Below are 16760 nucleotides of genomic sequence, written 5' to 3' on the forward strand. Positions count from 1 at the left end.
AGTGTAGTCTTGGCTTCAGGAGCAGATTCCTGTGATTCATGACTTACATACAACACCCAGTGCTCATCCCAACAAATGCCCTCCTCAATGCCCGTCATATCGCTCATCGTCAGGGAAACACAAATCAAAACCACACTGAGATACCACCTCACACTGGTCAGAGTGGCTAAAATGAACAAATCAGGAAACTACAGATGCTGGCGAGGATGTGGAGAAACAAGAATCCTCTTGCACTGTTGGTGGGAATGCAAACTGGTGCAGCCGCTCTGGAAAACAGTGTGGAGGTTCCTCAAAAATTTAAAATAAGAGCTTCCCTATGACTCAGCAATAGCACTACTAGGAATTTATCCAAAGGATACATGAGTGCTGATCATAGGGGCACATGTACCTCAGGGCTTTTGAAATTTGGGCTTATTGCCGACTGCTCTCCTGCCTGGCTTCTGACTTAGAGCCATCCTGACCTTTGTGTCTCGTCTGGGTCTGGGACAAGAATGGTGAATCTGGGGTGCCTGGTTGGCTCAGTCGGTTAAGCATCCAACTCTTGACTTTGGCTCAGGTCATGATCTCAAAGTTCATGGGATTGAGCTCTGAGTGGGGCTCCACACTGACAGCATGGAGCCTGCTTGGGATTCTCTCTCACTCTCTCTCTGACCCTCTCCCCACTCAAAATGAATAAACATTGGGAAAAAATGATAAATCTGCTTCACCCCAGGTACCAACTCTCATTGTTCCTGGTTGCCTGCAGTTTTGGGTTGACTCAGTCTGAGAGTGATGCATTGATTAGTAATGTCTGCCAAGGACCTGGGAAGTGGAAGATACTTACCTGCCACAGAGTTGCCGTCCTCATCTCTCTCTCTCTCTCTCTCTCTCTCTCTCTCTCTCTCTCTCTCTCTTCATGCATGATCATGGGCCAACTTAGTGCCACGTCTCAGCTGCAGGTCCTGTGCTCACGAGCGAGGGTTGTGGGACAGAAGAGCTTGGGCCAGGGATCCTAATCCTAGAAGCCTGAGTTGGACATCACTTGCTTGGGTAGTAATCAGGGAGGCAACTTCTTAGGAGAAATCCAGATAGGTTACTCCCTCCCCTCCCAAAAGAGGTCTCCCCCCCCCCCCCCCCCCGCCCCATCCCCATGAGCTGTGTGGAGAGAGGTAATTGATGATGAAATCCAAGAGTAGAGTAGAACAATTTTAGTGTCATTGTGGAGTGACTGCAGTGCTTTGGAGGTTTGTGGCAGAAATTAGTAGATGATCCATTAAAAGAATTCCAAATTCCAACTCTGGTCGGCTCACCTCTTCCATAAACTTGGCCCATGGCCCTCTGCCCTCAGGTTAAACCCCAAATGTCTTAGTTTAGAAGGCTCTTCCCTCAGTCTCCTGGCTCCATGGTCCTCCCGGCCTCTGTCTGGGTTAAGCCCTGAGCTACTACCTCAGCTCTGGAAGCACAGAAAACATCTACCTGAAAAACTTTTCTCTGCTGCTCCTGCTACTCCAGCCTCACCCAGAAGTTTTCCTCCCAGAGCCTTACTGGGTTAGGTGCCCATCCCCTGTGCCCCCATAGCACCTAGTACTGCTCACATACTGCCACTGCTGGACCTATTAGAGTCTGCACCCTCCTGCCACACCATAGGCTCCCTGAGGGAAGTCCGCGTTTCCCCCCCATCACCACCAATCCCCAGTTCTACCTAGCCCATAGGACAGGTGTCCTGGTCCCACCCTATTTTTTAGCCCAATTATTCTCAGAAACACTCCCCTTCAGAGTGTTCCCCAGCTGCCTCTGAGTGGTTCCCAAACGACTTGCTCAGGAGTCATCCCCAGGTTATTTCTAGAGAACTCTTCCTCACTCCATCAGCCTGAAATGCTGGTGGCCCTGGAGAGGAGCAGCTCTTCCCAAGTGACCTCAGCCAATTCCTTGCCTGGCTTTGGAGAAGGGGTAGAACCCATCCTTGACTATTGCTTCAGAAATATGGGCCAAGCCCCTTCTCATCCCCCCTACATACACATACACACACACAGACACACAGACACACAGACACAGACACACACACACACACACACACACACACACACACACACACACGACTAGGCAAGAATAGTAGCAAGATTTCATTAAACTTTCAGGAAAAACAGCAGGGAGGCACAACCCATAACTGCTTCCTGAAATTGCTACTCAACCTAACCCAGATGGTGCCACACCCAGTTCCAAAGTTACCCTTAATAGGAACCTTATGAGGATATCTATCCAGTACTTTTTTTTTGAAGTTTTTTTAGTGTTTAGTTCTGAGAGAGAGACAGAGTGTGAGTGGGGGAGGCACAGAGAAAGAGAGGGAGACACAGAATCTGAAACAGGGTCCAGGCTCTGAGCTGTCAGCACAGAGCCCAACGTAGGGCTAGAACTCAGGAACGGTGAGATCATGACCTAGGCTGAAGTTGGATGCTTAACTGACTGAACTACCCAGGTGCCCCAGCTCTTTTTTTTTTTTTTAATGTTTATTTTTGAGACAGCACATGTGTGAAAGTGGGGGAGGGGCATAGAGAGAGAGGGAGACATAGAATCTGAAACAGTTTCCAGGCTCTGAGCTGTCAGCACAGAGCCCGATGTGGGGTTTGAACTCTCAAACCGCGAGATCATGACCTGAACTGAAGTCGGACGCTTAACTGACTAAGCCACCCAGGCTCCCCTATCTATCCATTACTCTTCACATTTCATCATAAGGGATTCACCCATAAAAGATCATCAATTACCACAGCATTTTGCCTACTATAACCATCCCATTTACTTCTAGGCTTGTAATACACACTCCAACCCCTAGAGGCACACTTACCAGCAACAAAAAGGAACTTTCCACCCACTCACCCCCACCTCCACTGGGAACCTGCAATACCAGTGAGGTAAGTCTCAACATCTCCCTCCTTGAAAATTCCAGCTCCTGGCCTGGGCCTATATGTCAGGAGCCAGATCTCCAGCCACTCTCTGCAGCCCCAGGCAGCGCCATACCTTGGTCATTAGCCAGACTCACTTCCTGCCTCAGGGAAAGGAGGACGGGTTTGTCGGTCTTCACCCACTTTTGAGGCTCTTCTCTCTAAATCCTCATATCCAGTCCCAGAATCAACCTCTGCTCCTGGACCAGTGGTTAAAACTTTTGAAACTGGGAGGTGCAGGGATTTTGGGTCAGGGATAATGGAATAAAAGAAGCCAGAGAGAGATTTGGAGGCGCTCCTGGCCACACTGAAGCCTTCTGCATTCCTCCACTTTACATTTGCTGGCAGGATTTACCCCCTTCTGTTCACCTTCAGTTCCTTTATTCTATCCCTTGAGGGACTCCACAAGGGAACTGCTATGATCTGAACGTTGAAAACCTAATGTCCCATGTGATGGGTATTAATAGATGGGGCCTTTGGGAGGCGATTAGGTCATGTGTGCAGAGCCCCTGCAAATGGCATTCGTGCCCTCATAAAAGAGGCCCGAGAAAGTTCCCTTGCTCCTTCCCCTTTGTGAGGGACAGTGAAAAGCCAGCCTAGAAAGCAGGCTCTCACCAAACACTGCATTTGCTGGCACTTTAATCTTGGATTTCTCAGCCTCCAGAACTATGAGAAATAAATTTCCATTGTTTATAAGGCACCTGGTTTGTGGTATTTTGTTCGAGTAGCTGAAACAGACTAAGACAAAACCTAGGAGGAAACTGTTGCTGTGTGCATGAACGTGTATACATATGTGTAAGGTGCATATGGGTATACATGTAGGGAAGTACACATGTGTGTGTAACTATCATAGCAAAGAAAATATTACCCATTTCCCCATGTCCCTTCTCATCACATCCCCATACTTCCCAAACCAGAACTTGGGACATGTGGTTTGACAGAAATTTTCTTTTTTTATAATGTTTGTTTATTTTTGAGGGAGAGTGCACATGCACAAGGGAGCATGGGGGAGGAGTGGAGAGAGGGGGAGACAGAATTCTAAGCAGGCTCCACACTGTCAGTGTAGAGCCCGACGTGGGGCTTGAACTCACAAACCATGAGATCGTGACCTGAGCTGAAATCAAGAGTCTGATGCTTACCGATCTGAGCCACCCAGGCACTCCTAGTTCTAGGAATTTATTATAGAAAATGATTGGAGATATTTGGCAATAAAGAAGAAAGGGCTCGTAAATGACAATCATACCTCTGGTGAGAAGACCGTCTGCATCTGTGGCATTGAAATTATGAATAGGAAGACTATGTAGCAAAATAGAAAAATATATATATATGTGCATATTATTACTATCATTTATTTTATTATTTTTTAAATGTTTATTTATTTATTTTGAGAGAGCATGTACTCTCAAGCAGGAGGGGAGCAGAGAGGGAGACAGAGAATCTCAAGCATGCTCCATGCACAGTGCAGAGTCTGACTTGGGGCTCGATCGCATGATCAACTGACAGAGCCACCCAGGCGCCCCAATTACTATATTGTTTAAATGAGTACTTAGTGGCACTCTTGGAATATAGGCAACAGGAATCATTTTGGTGATTTAAGGAATGTCTGAAAAGGAGACGGTGGCTCACAAACTTGAAGGACTAGAAGACGTTCAGGACCTGGAAAGTGTGGGCCGGATCAGTGCATGGAGGCCTGGAGGCAGAGACCCGCTGAGTCTCCTGGGGGCGGTGGGAGGAGGTGGCCAGACTGAATCTGTTCCTGTGTTACTGGGCTCACGATTAAATGCTTGGTCAGAAGCATGCCTACACAAAGTGCAGCAGACTCTGTCAGTTAACCACCTAACACCATCCCCTATTTGCTCTTGCTAACAGAATTCCAACTAGGTCCAGGGCATCATCCCAGGATTCACGGGACATGATTAATGTAAGCCAGTCAGAACAATGCTGTTCCCCACGTCCCTAGCTTCCTGGTAGCTGGGAGCCATCACCCAGCTCTGACCACTGAGATTTGGTAGGGTCTAAATTGTATTCCCACCAAATTTATGTTAAAGCTCTAAGTCCTGGGGCACCTGGGTGGCTCAGTTAGTTAAGCGTCCGACTTCAGCTCAGGTCACAATCTCGCAGTCCGTGAGTTCGAGCCCCGCGTTGGGCTCTGGGCTGATGGCTCAGAGCCTGGAGCCTGCTTCCGATTCTGTGTCTCCCTCTCTCTCTGCCCCTCTCCCGTTCATGCTCTGTCTCTCTCTGTCTCAAAAATAAATAAACGTTAAAAAAAATAAAAAAAAAAAAAAGCTCTAAGTCCTAATATGACTGTGTTTGAGGATAGGGCCTTTAGGGAGGTCATTAAGGTTAAATGAGGTCATAAGGGTGGGGCACTAACCCAATATGACTGGTATCCTTATAAGAAGAGACATAAGAGAGCTCCAACTGCCCCCTGCCCCGCTCCTGCCCCCAAGGACCAAGTGAGGATTTAGCAAGAAAGCAGGCATCTGTACTACAGGAGGAGAGGCTTCATCAGAAACCAACCCTATTAGACCTTGATCTTGGACTTTGTTGATAGCATCTGTGTGGTTGTAATAGACAGCCCATGGTGATCTCCAGAATGGTCCAACAATATCTACTCCCCTTCCAGGGCCAGGCCATATCTAATTGGACTAATGGAGCTGAGTCAGGGTCATGGCTATGCTCCATGGAGACCCTGCATGTCCTGGGGCATCCCAAATCTTTCTTGGAGCTTGGGGGAATTCCCAGAATCCTCCCCATAAATCCCTCTTTGAGTATAAACCAGCCAGAAGCATTTCTGCTACTTGCCACTTGAACACCACCAGCCATCCAGGTCTCCTTTATGGTGAATGTCCAGGGGCTCTAGCCATGGGTCCCGGCAGCCCCACATCAGTGGAGTTGGGCTGAGCCTTGTCCCCCTGCCGAGTCAGTAATGACCGAGAAGACTCCCTGGGGCTTGTGCTGAGCTCGGCCACCTAACAGCCCTCTGTGGCCAAGACAAGGATATTGGTCTTTGGTGGCCCAAACTGCTTCTCCATCACTTTTGCCAAAGCACACCCCTGGGGGCAAGGAACTTCTGGTCCCCTAGTATCCTGGGCTTCCAGTTCACAAGTAAGTGAAGGACTCTGTCCAGACAGTAAGTCAGGCCTCTCTGGTTTGTAATAATGGGAGGAAGACGTGCCAGACAGTGGAGAATCTGAACCACTCCAGAGTTTTCAGTAAACATTGCTCAGTGTTCAGCTACATTTGAGAACTGGGAGCAAGAAGAGCCCTGACTATTCTTTTCTAGGAAAAACCTAGTCATGAGTTGTATGCAAACAATGCCTAGAGTTTATAAGGCAGTCCTTGCAGCTTCTTTGCCCCACTGTTGGGCCTTGTCAGACCGGTGCTTGTACAGAAAGCAAAGGAAAGCTAAATCAGACACCGTGGAATTTGGAGTCTAAATCAGAGAGAGAAAGAGGGAAGAGACAGGGCAATGGGAAGGGAGTGGGGAGTGGGGAAGTAGATAGGAAGGCAGACTTCTAGTGACCTTCAGGAGGGATGAGGGAAGGTGCTGATAAATGATATAATGGTTTGTAGAGGTCTGGTCCTTGTTGGTGAAAGACAACAAAGCATCTAGTTTGCTACTCTTCTGTTTTGTGTATTTTGAACTCAAATCAATTTAAGAATCGGTAAGCAATGAGAAGAGAACGGCGCAGTGATAGGAAATGTTCAAAAACTGAGTTTTGTTTTTCTCTGTGTATTTCTTCTCTTGTTTTGTTTTAGACAGAGTGTGTGAGCAGGAGAGAGGGGCAGAGGGAGAAGAGAGGGAACCTTAAGCAGGCTCCACACATTAGCACGGAGCCCAACGTGGGGCTCAATCCCACAACCCTAGGATCATGACAAAGCCGAAATCAAGAGTTGGAGGCCCAACCAACTGAGCCACCCAGGTGCCCCTTTTCTGTGTATTCTTGACCCATGGCTAAAATTTTGGAACTGAAGCTATAATCCCTATTTGTATGTTTGTGTCTGAGTGTGTAGTATTTTCTTACCTTCAGATTATCAAATTAGTTAAATCACAAATCTCTTACAGGACCTCTATTCTGATTGAGACTTATTTATCTTAGAGATGGAGGCTTATATAAACTGAATATTCCTAAAATTCCTCCAACTTAAGGAAATTGAACTTCTAATACTTTCAACAAGCGGGGGTGGGAGGGAGAGAGAGGAGGAGGAATACACATTATGTTTAAAACAACTCAAATGTTTTTTAAGAATTCAACATCACGGGGCACCTGGGTGGCTCAGTTGGTTGAGCATCAGACTCTTGATTTCAGCTCAGGTCATGGTCTCACCCTTTGTGGGTTCCAGCCTGGCATGAGGTTCCCCCCTGATCGTGCAAGTGCATGCCAGTGCGGGGGCCTGCTTGGGATTCTGTGTCTTCCTTTTTCTGCCACCCCCCCCACTTATGCGCCCACATACTCTCTCAAAATAAACTTTAAAAGAAAAAAAAAAGAATTAACTATCACATAATTTATATATATTTTTTGCAAGTGACACTAATATTATTTTAACAAAAACAGCTATGTCTTCTCTGAATTGTCAGCATTAAGCTTGGAGCAGGATTTGTGGTGGAGCTGCCTTAGGCGGTCTCTGCAAATGGGTCCTTAGCATCCCGTGCCTGCCACCGTGATCTTGATCGAGCGCCAAGGCCCTCGAGGGGTGGCATGGGAGGTTTCCACTAGCCCACAAGCGACAGCATGGCAGCCATCCCCTCCAGCGGTTTGCTCATGGCCACCCACGACTATTACCGCTGCCTGGGTTCCACTGCCAGTAACAGCTCCTGTGGAGGTGCAGAGTATCCTGGGGAAGCCATCCCTCACCACCCCGGTCCCTCCAAGGCCGGCCCAGGTCACTGGATGGCAAGTTTCTTTTTTGGGAAGTCCATCCTCCCGTTCATGGCAACACGCTCAGAATCTCCCCAGGCCTCCAGTGACTTGATCGCCTGTGACTTGACTCTGGAAGCCATGAGGAAGCAGCAGCCTGGTGGCCAGTCTGGCAAAGCGAACACCGAACACCCGTCCCCAGTCCTGAGAGGCCACTGGCCCTCTTCAGGAGGCGCTAGGCTCATCAGAGCCCCTCCTGTCCCCTCCTCTCTCCACGTAGACTAGGCAGGCTGCAGCAAGTGGAAACAGTTGGGTTCTTTTAGATCAAAATAACAAAACACCAAAAAGGAAGAGAATCCCACTCTTTACTATCCAAGCCACACACAAGCCTTCCTGACACCCTGTAATCGTGTGCCTTGCACCAGGTGGGAAACAAACTCCAAGCGGTCACTTAAAAAAAAAAAAAAAAAAGTATAATATAAGCTTACATTTTATTCTATTTAGGTGTGTTCTTCCTAAACTCCTACAGATTTAGTGATCAAATAAGCTAGCAGTGCTTTTATTTAATGTTTAAGAATATGAAACAGGGGCGCCTGGGTGGCGCAGTCGGTTAAGCGTCCGACTTCAGCCAGGTCACGATCTCGCGGTCCGGGAGTTCGAGCCCCGCGTCAGGCTCTGGGCTGATGGCTCAGAGCCTGGAGCCTGTTTCCGATTCTGCGTCTCCCTCTCTCTCTGCCCCTCCCCCGTTCATGCTCTGTCTCTCTCTGTCCCAAAAATAAATAAACGTTGAAAAAAAAAATTAAAAAAAAAAAAAGAATATGAAACATTTATGGGGCACCGGGATGGCGTAGTCGGTTAAGCATCTGACTTCAGGTCAGGTCATGATCTCACGGGTTTTGAGTTCAAGGTTTTTGAGCTCTGTGCTGACAGCTCATAGCCTGCAGCCTGCTGCAGATTCTGTCTCTGTCTCTCTCTCAAATATGAAAAGATAAGAAAGAAAGAAAGAAAGAAAGAAAGAAAGAAAGAAAGAAAGAAAGAAAGAAAAATAAAATTATGTTTAATCAAATTGAATCATTATTCTGATAACCTTTCAAGAGTAATTATATTTTGTTGTGTGTCAACTAGAAGATAGTGTCTGATAACTTTAGGTAACCTAAAAATCTTAGATTGCGCCTGCGTGGCGCAGTCGGTTAAGCGTCCGACTTCAGCCAGGTCACGATCTAGCGGTCCGTGAGTTCGAGCCCCACTTCAGGCTCTGGGCTGATGGCTCAGAGCCTGGAGCCTGTTTCCGATTCTGTGTCTCCCTCTCCCTCTGCCCCTCCCCCGTTCATGCTCTGTCTCTCTCTGTCCCAAAAATAAATAAACGTTGAAAAAAAATTAAAAAAAAAATCTTAGATTGATTCTAAATTGGGTTTGATAATGGATATTCATTTAATTCCTAAATAATTATTTAGTAAAATAAAATACTGAAACATTATTTCAAGCATAAGTTTTAGTTTATGTATTTTTGCCTCTTTATATGGTACTGAAGGATGGATATATATATATATATATATATATATATATATATATGTAGGTCTATTAATAAACATGTTCATTTTTGCCACCTTGAGAAGTTGCAATATAATGGGTGTGTATGGATATAGAAAGTCGTACTTTTGCAGAAAGAAATTTACATGAGTTTGGGTCAAAGCTGGCTAAGCACTGATTGGTTTTTTGACATGATATTCAAAAAAAGCTTTAGAATCAAATTATTATACTGATCCAAAATCAGAATTTGGCTTTCTCTGTTAAAATGACAAAATTTTCTTGGATTATCAGTCTCCTGTTAATAAGGACTTGGTTAAAAGTTTTCTTTATCTTCTAGTTATCTGCTTCGAGGGCAAAGATTCTGTGTCTTAAAAGAATAAATTCTTGGGGCACCTGGGTGGCTCAGTTGGTTGAGCATCTGACTTCGGCTCAGGTCATGATGTCGTGGCTCCTGAGTTTGAGCCCCGTGTCGGGCTATGTGCCGATGGCTCGGGGCCTGGAGCCTGCTTCAGATTCTGTGTCTCCCTCTCTCTCTGCCCCTCCCCTGCTTGCACTCTGTCTCTCTCTCTCAAAAATAAATAAACATTAAAAAAAAATTATGCTTTAGGTTGACTATATCATGTCCTTAATTATTTAAGAGAATAAAGTCTCACTTTTGAAAGAGCAAAGGTTCTTTACGATGTTTCCTTTAAAAATTGTTTTACTATTATTTAAAAACATTTTTAATGTTTATTTATTTTTGAGAGAGAGAGAGAAAGAGCAAGCAGGGGAGGGGCAGAGAGAGAGGGAGACACAATCCGAGGCAGGCTCCAGGCTCTGAGCTGTCAGCCCAGAGCCCAATGCAGGTCTTGAACCCATGAACCATGAGATCACGACCTGACCTGAAGTCGGATGTTTAAACAACTGAGCCACCCAGGTCCCCATGTTTTACTATTATTTTAGTTAATTGTGGGAGTCAAGGGGCACCTGGCTGGCTCAGTTGGAAAAGCATGCAACTCTTGATCTCAGGGTCATGAGTTCAAAGCCCATGTTGGGTGTAGAGATGACTAAAAATAAAAAAATAAACAAACTTAAAAAAATATATATGGTAGGGGCACCTGGGTGGCTCACTCCATTGGGTGTCTGGCTTCGGCCCAGGTCATGATCTCACAGTTCGTGATTTCGAGTCCTGTGCTGACAGCAGAAAGCCCACTTTGGATCCTCTGTCTCTCTCTCTCTCTCTCTGCTCCTTCCCTGCTCACTCTCTCAAAAATAATAAAAAAAAAAAAATATGGTATCCAAATATTGTTTTACAGTAATCCATAATCCTACCTTAAGTGCTCAAAACTCCTGACGGAAGCTTTTGATATTTTGTCCTCCTCAAATCCTCTCTTAAATGCATATAAATAAGTGAAAGAAGCCAATCTGAAAAGGCTACATACTGTATGTTTCCAACTAAATGACATTCTAGAAAAGGCCAACTATGGAGACAGTAAAAAGATCAGTGGTTGCCCCAGGGTTTGGTGGGGGGGGGGGGGGGGGGAGGCAGGGAGGGTGGTGTGGGTAGAGGTGGAGAGTGGGGGAGCAATAGGCAGAGCACAGAAGAATTTTAGGGCAGTGAAAATACTCTGTGATACCATAATAATGGATACATGTCATTTATTTTATAAATAAAATCTTTATTAAAAAAATCAAATTCTGAAGATTATCTTTCACACCTAAAACTGTCTTTGAGATTTCCCAGAGGGTCTCCAGAAAATCATTTAGGATTTTTTTTTTTTTAATTTTTGTTGTTGTTTATTTATTTTTGAGAGAGACAGAATGTAAGTGGGTTGGGGCAGAGAGAGAGGGAGGCACAGAATCCGAAGCAGGTTCCAGGCTGTGAGCTGTCAGCACAGAGCCTGATGTGGGGCTCGAACTCATGAACCATGAGATCATGACCTGAGCCGAAGTCAGACACTCAACCGATTGAGCCACCCAGGCACCCCAAGGATTCTTCAAGTTTGTAAAAAGAGAGGTATTACAATTAGGCTTATCTGATACATTACTATTAATGAGTAGCACAGAAAGGTTTGTTAAATGAAGAGATGCCTTCATTCAGGTAAAATGTTATTAACATAAGATTTTCATAAATTGTATGCTGTACAGGAAGTTCTAGAGAACTGTCAGTGCCCTAGCTGTCTATGACAGGTTTCCATTTATCAGAGTCCTAATGCTGCTTTGCCTGATATTAGACAAAAACAGGTTAGTGTTATTAATCATAATTTGTTAGTTTTTATTTTTATTTTTGTTATTTTTTATTTTTTAATGTTTATTTTTGACAGAGAGAGAGAGAGAGACAGAGCATGAGCGGGGGAGGGGCAGAGAGAGAGGGAGACACAGAATCCCAAGCAGGCTCCAGGCTCCGAGCTGTCGGCACAGAGCCCGACGCGGGTCTTGAACCCACAGACCACGAGATCATGGCCTGAGCCGAAGTCGGCCGCTCAACCGACAGCAATCCAGGTGCCCCAATTTGTTAGTTTTTAAATTGTTAACTTGGTTGCAACTTTACTTCTTTGATTCAAATCTAGTACCTTGTAGGCCAGTGTTTTTTGCTTTTTAAGTTTTATTTGTTTATTTTGAAAGAGAGAGAGCACAAGCTGGGAAGGGACAGAGTGGGAGAGAGAGGATCCCAAGCAGGCTCTGTGCTAGTGCAGAGCTTGACACAGGCCTCGAACCCACGAACCATGAGATCATGACCTGAGCTGAAATCAAGAGTCAGATGCTTAACTGACTGAGCCACCCAAGTGCCCCAGGCCAGGGGTTTTTAAAAAAATTTTTTATGTTTATTTATTTTTGACAGAGAGAAAGACAGAGCGCCAGCAGGGGAGGGGCAGAGATAGAGGGAGACACAGAATCTGAAGCAGGCTCTGGGGTCCAAGCCGTCAGCACAGAGCCTAATGCGGGGCTTGAACCCATGAACAGCAAGATCATGACCTGAGCCAAAGTCACAGGCTTAACCGACTGAGCCACCCACGCGCCCCAGGCCAGTGGTTTTTGATTAGAGATTCACATTGCTTATCGTGGGGTTTTATTAATACATAGGCATTTATGACCTAATCCAAATTTACAGAGTCTCTTTCCTTGATATTCTTAACATATTCTTGGTGTCAAAGGAAAGATCAAATCCAGATTTAGTAAGGAGAGATTTTATCTGAAGGATTACTACAAGGGCGGCAGTGGAGGGGGGACACTTGCAAGGAGGGGTGAGGGCCGGCATATGTGACTACTGCAACAGGGAGCACCCTAAGACCTGCATGTGTCATGTTGAGTTGGGCAAAAAGAGCTTTTCTTTTATAGAAAAGAATGAGTGTCAGGAAGTGAGATGAAAGGCATGATAGGATAGTAAGTCAGAGTGTTTTACCCTGAGGCCAGCCTATTTCACCCTGGGGCCAGGGTTTGTGTGCTCGCTCAGGCTGAAGGTGGGCCAAAGTTCAGGGGCCTATGGGAAGGAAAGAATCTTAACCAAAGTTTGGTTAAAAAGCATATTGTTGCCATTAATCAGTGGGGGACAAAACAATTCAGCTAATCCTTCATGAGGCAAAGCTCAATGAACTCCAAAAAAGATAAACTCAAAGAGACCCACCTGCACTGACACATATTAGAAGCAAACTTTCAAAAGACAAAGGACAAAGAGAGCATTTAAAAAGCAGTAACAGGGGCGCCTGGGTGGCTCAGTCGGTTAAGCGTCCGACTTCGGCTCAGGTCATGATCTCGCGGTCCGTGCGTTCGAGCCCCGCGTCGGGCTCTGTGCTGACAGCTCAGAGCCTGGAGCCTGTTTCCGATTCTGTGTCTCCCTCTCTCTGGCCCTCCCCCGTTCATTCTCTGTCTCTGTCTCAAAAATGAATAAACATTAAAATAAATAAATAAATAAATAAATAATAAAAAGCAGTAACAGAGGAGTGAATCATCACAAGCAAGGGGGCTCATTAAAATAATAAGCAGATTTCCCATCAAAAACTTTGGAGGCCAGAAGGCAGTGGACCAATATATTCAAAGTACTAAAAGAAAAATCTGCCAATCAAGAACCTTGTGTGTGGCAACTTGTCCTTCAAAAGTGAGGAAGAAATCAAGAAATTTCCAGTGAAGCAAAAATTGAAAGGGAGTTTGTAACCACAAGACCTGCCCACCAAGACATGATGAAGGGAGTTTCACAAGTTGAAATCACAGGACACTAAACAGTAAGTTGAAGCCACATGTAGAAGTAAAGATTTCAATAAAGGTAAATACATAGGTATGTATTAAATGTAGTGTTATTGTAACAGTGGTTTGTAACTGTACTTTTGTTTGCCTTCTACATGATTTAAAAGACTAATACATTGAAAGAAAAACAATGATTAGTATAAAAGCTAATACTATAACTTTGGGTTCTAACTCCAAATCTTTTTTTCTACATAATTTAATGCATTTAAAAGAATCATTAATTTATGGTTTTGGGCACACAATGTATAAAAATGTAATTCTGGGGGCGCCTGGGTGGCGCAGTCGGTTAAGCGTCCGACTTCAGCCAGGTCGCGATCTCGCGGTCCGGGAGTTCGAGCCCCGCGTCGGGCTCTGGGCTGATGGCTCGGAGCCTGGAGCCTGTTTCCGATTCTGTGTCTCCCTCTCTCTCTGTCCCTCCCCCGTTCATGCTCTGTCTCTCTCTGTCCCAAATATGAAATAAAAAAAAAAATTAAAAAAATGTAATTCTGTGATATCAACAACCAAAAGGGGTAGGGATAGAGCTATAAAGGAAGAGAGTTTTTGGTACGTTATTGAAGTTAAGCTGGTTTAAATTCAAATTAGAGTTGTAACTTTAGCATGTTAAGTGCAATCCCCATGGTAACCACAAAGAAAATAACTATAGAATATACACAAAAGGAATTTAAACCCTTCACTACCAAAAAATTAACAAAAGACAAAAAATGACAGTAATGTAGGAATGAGAAACATAAAAAGCTATAGTGCATATAGCAAACAAATAGCACAATGACAGAAGTAAGTCCCCCCTTATCAGTAATTGCTTTAAATGTAAATGGATTAAACTCATCAATTAAAAGACAGAGATTGGCAGAATGGATAAAAACATATGATCCAACTATGTGCTATGTACAAGAGACTCACTTGAGATCCAAAGTCACAAGCAGGTTGAAAGTGGAAGAATGGGAAAAGATATTTCATGCAAATAGTAACCAAAAGAGAGGGCTATATTAATACCAGACAAAATAGCTTTTAAATCAAAAAATACAAAGAAGGATACTATATATTGACAAAAGGTTCTATACAGCAAGATGATAAAACAATTACAATCATACATGCACTTAATGACAGACCATCACAATATATAAAGCACAACTGGACAGAATTGAAGGGTGAGAAAGACAGTTCCACAGCCATAAAGTCTTCAGTACCCCACTCTCAATAATGGGTAGAACAACCACACAGAAATAAGTAAGGAAACAGAACTCACCACAATAAACCAACTAGGTCTAGCTGACACGTACAGAACACTCCACTCAACAACAACAGAAAACACGTTCTTCTCAAGTACATGGAACATTTTCCAAGATTAGAGCATATGTTAGGCCGTAGATTGTCTCAACAGACTTAAAAAGACAGAAATCATAAAAAGTATATTTATCTACAACAAGATGAAGTTAGAAATCAATAACAGGGGCACTTGAGCTGCTCAGTCGGTTAAGCATCCGACTCTTGATTTTGGCTCAGGTCATGGTCACAGGGTCGTGAGATTGAGCCCCGTGTTGGGCTCCACACTGAATCTCCTGCTTGAGATTCTCTCTCTCTTTCCCTCTGCCCCTCCCCTGCTTGCTCATTCTCTGTCAGAAAGAAAGAAAGAAAGAAAGAAAGAAAGAAAGAAAGAAAGAAAAAGAAAGAAGGAAAAAAGGAAAAGAAAAAAGGAAAGAAAAAAAACCCCACTAGGGACAATGAATCACAAACAGCCAAGTAGCCTGTTAAGCTGTAGCCAATCAAATAATTAAAAAATAAATAACAAAAGCAAAACTGGAAAATTCATGAAACTGTGGAAATTAAATACAGTTTTAAGCAGCCAATGGATCAAAGAAGAAATCATAAGATAAATAAGAAAATACTTAGAGATGAATGAAAATGAAAACAATTAAAAGGAAAAATACAACTACCATAAGATCCAGTAATTCCACTTCTGGATATTTATCTGAAGAAAACAAAATCACTATCTCAAAAAAAAATATCTGCACCCCTATGTTCACTGCAGCACGATTTACAATATCCAAGTCATGGAAACAACTGAAGTCTCTACTGAGAGCTGAATGGATAAAGAAAACGCGGGGTGTGAACACACAGGCACATACAGGAATATTATTTAGCCATAAAAAAGAAGGACATGTTGCCATTTGTGAGAACATGGATGGACCCTGAGGGCATTACGCTAACTGAAAGAAGTCAGACAGACTTTGAAATTTACCAAGAGAGTAAGTCTTAAAAGTTCCCATAAAGAAACAAACAAACAAACAAACAAACTTGTAACTATGTGTGGTGTTGGCTATTAACTGAACTTATTGTGGTAATCATTTTGATATTGTATATATGAAATGATTGTGTTGTACATCTAAAACGAATACAGTGTTATATTATGTCTCAATTAAAAAAAAAAAAAAAAAAGAAAGAAAAAGAAAACTTTGCAAAGGAAACAAAACACCTAGCCTCTCTCTCTCTGACCCCAGGGTCTGTGAAAGCCCGGTGGAGATCCCAGGCTGCATTTCTTCTAGCCGTAACAAAGCAGGTCCCCCCGTCTCACACAAGGCCTGCTACAACAGAAGACTGAAATAAACCCTAGAGCTTCATAGAGAATATACCCAAGACCTCTCGGTTTCAATCAAAACCACTCAACGAACATACCATGAACCAGGAAAATCTCAGCTGGAGTGAGAAAAGACAAAGGACTGTTAACACTGCGATGCCACAGATAATTAGAATTGTCTAACGAGGATTTTAAGGCAGTCAGCATAAAAATACTGCAGTGAGCAATTGTGAACACACTTGAGACAAATGAAAAAAGAAACTTCTCAGGGCTACTGTGCTCCATCTTGAGGGGTCCCCCTGCTCCCAACAAACCTTCCCTGACCACTAGTCCTGCCTTACTGAGCCCTCTATCCCAGAATTCCTGCAAGAATAGACACAGCCTTGGGGCGCCTGGGTGGCGCAGTCGGTTAAGCGTCCGACTTCAGCCAGGTCACGATCTCGCGGTCCGGGAGTTCGAGCCCCGCGTCAGGCTCTGGGCTGATGGCTCAGAGCCTGGAGCCTGTTTCTGATTCTGTGTCTCCCTCTCTCTCTGCCCCTCCCCTGTTCATGCTCTGTCTCTCTCTGTCCCAAAAATAAATAAACATTGAAAAAAAAATTAAAAAAAAAAAGAATAGACACAGCCTTAATTACCAGGCTTCTGGTCTCTGGTAAC

Source organism: Prionailurus viverrinus, chromosome A3 (genome assembly GCF_022837055.1).
Source record: "Prionailurus viverrinus isolate Anna chromosome A3, UM_Priviv_1.0, whole genome shotgun sequence".
NCBI lineage: Eukaryota > Metazoa > Chordata > Mammalia > Carnivora > Felidae > Prionailurus > Prionailurus viverrinus.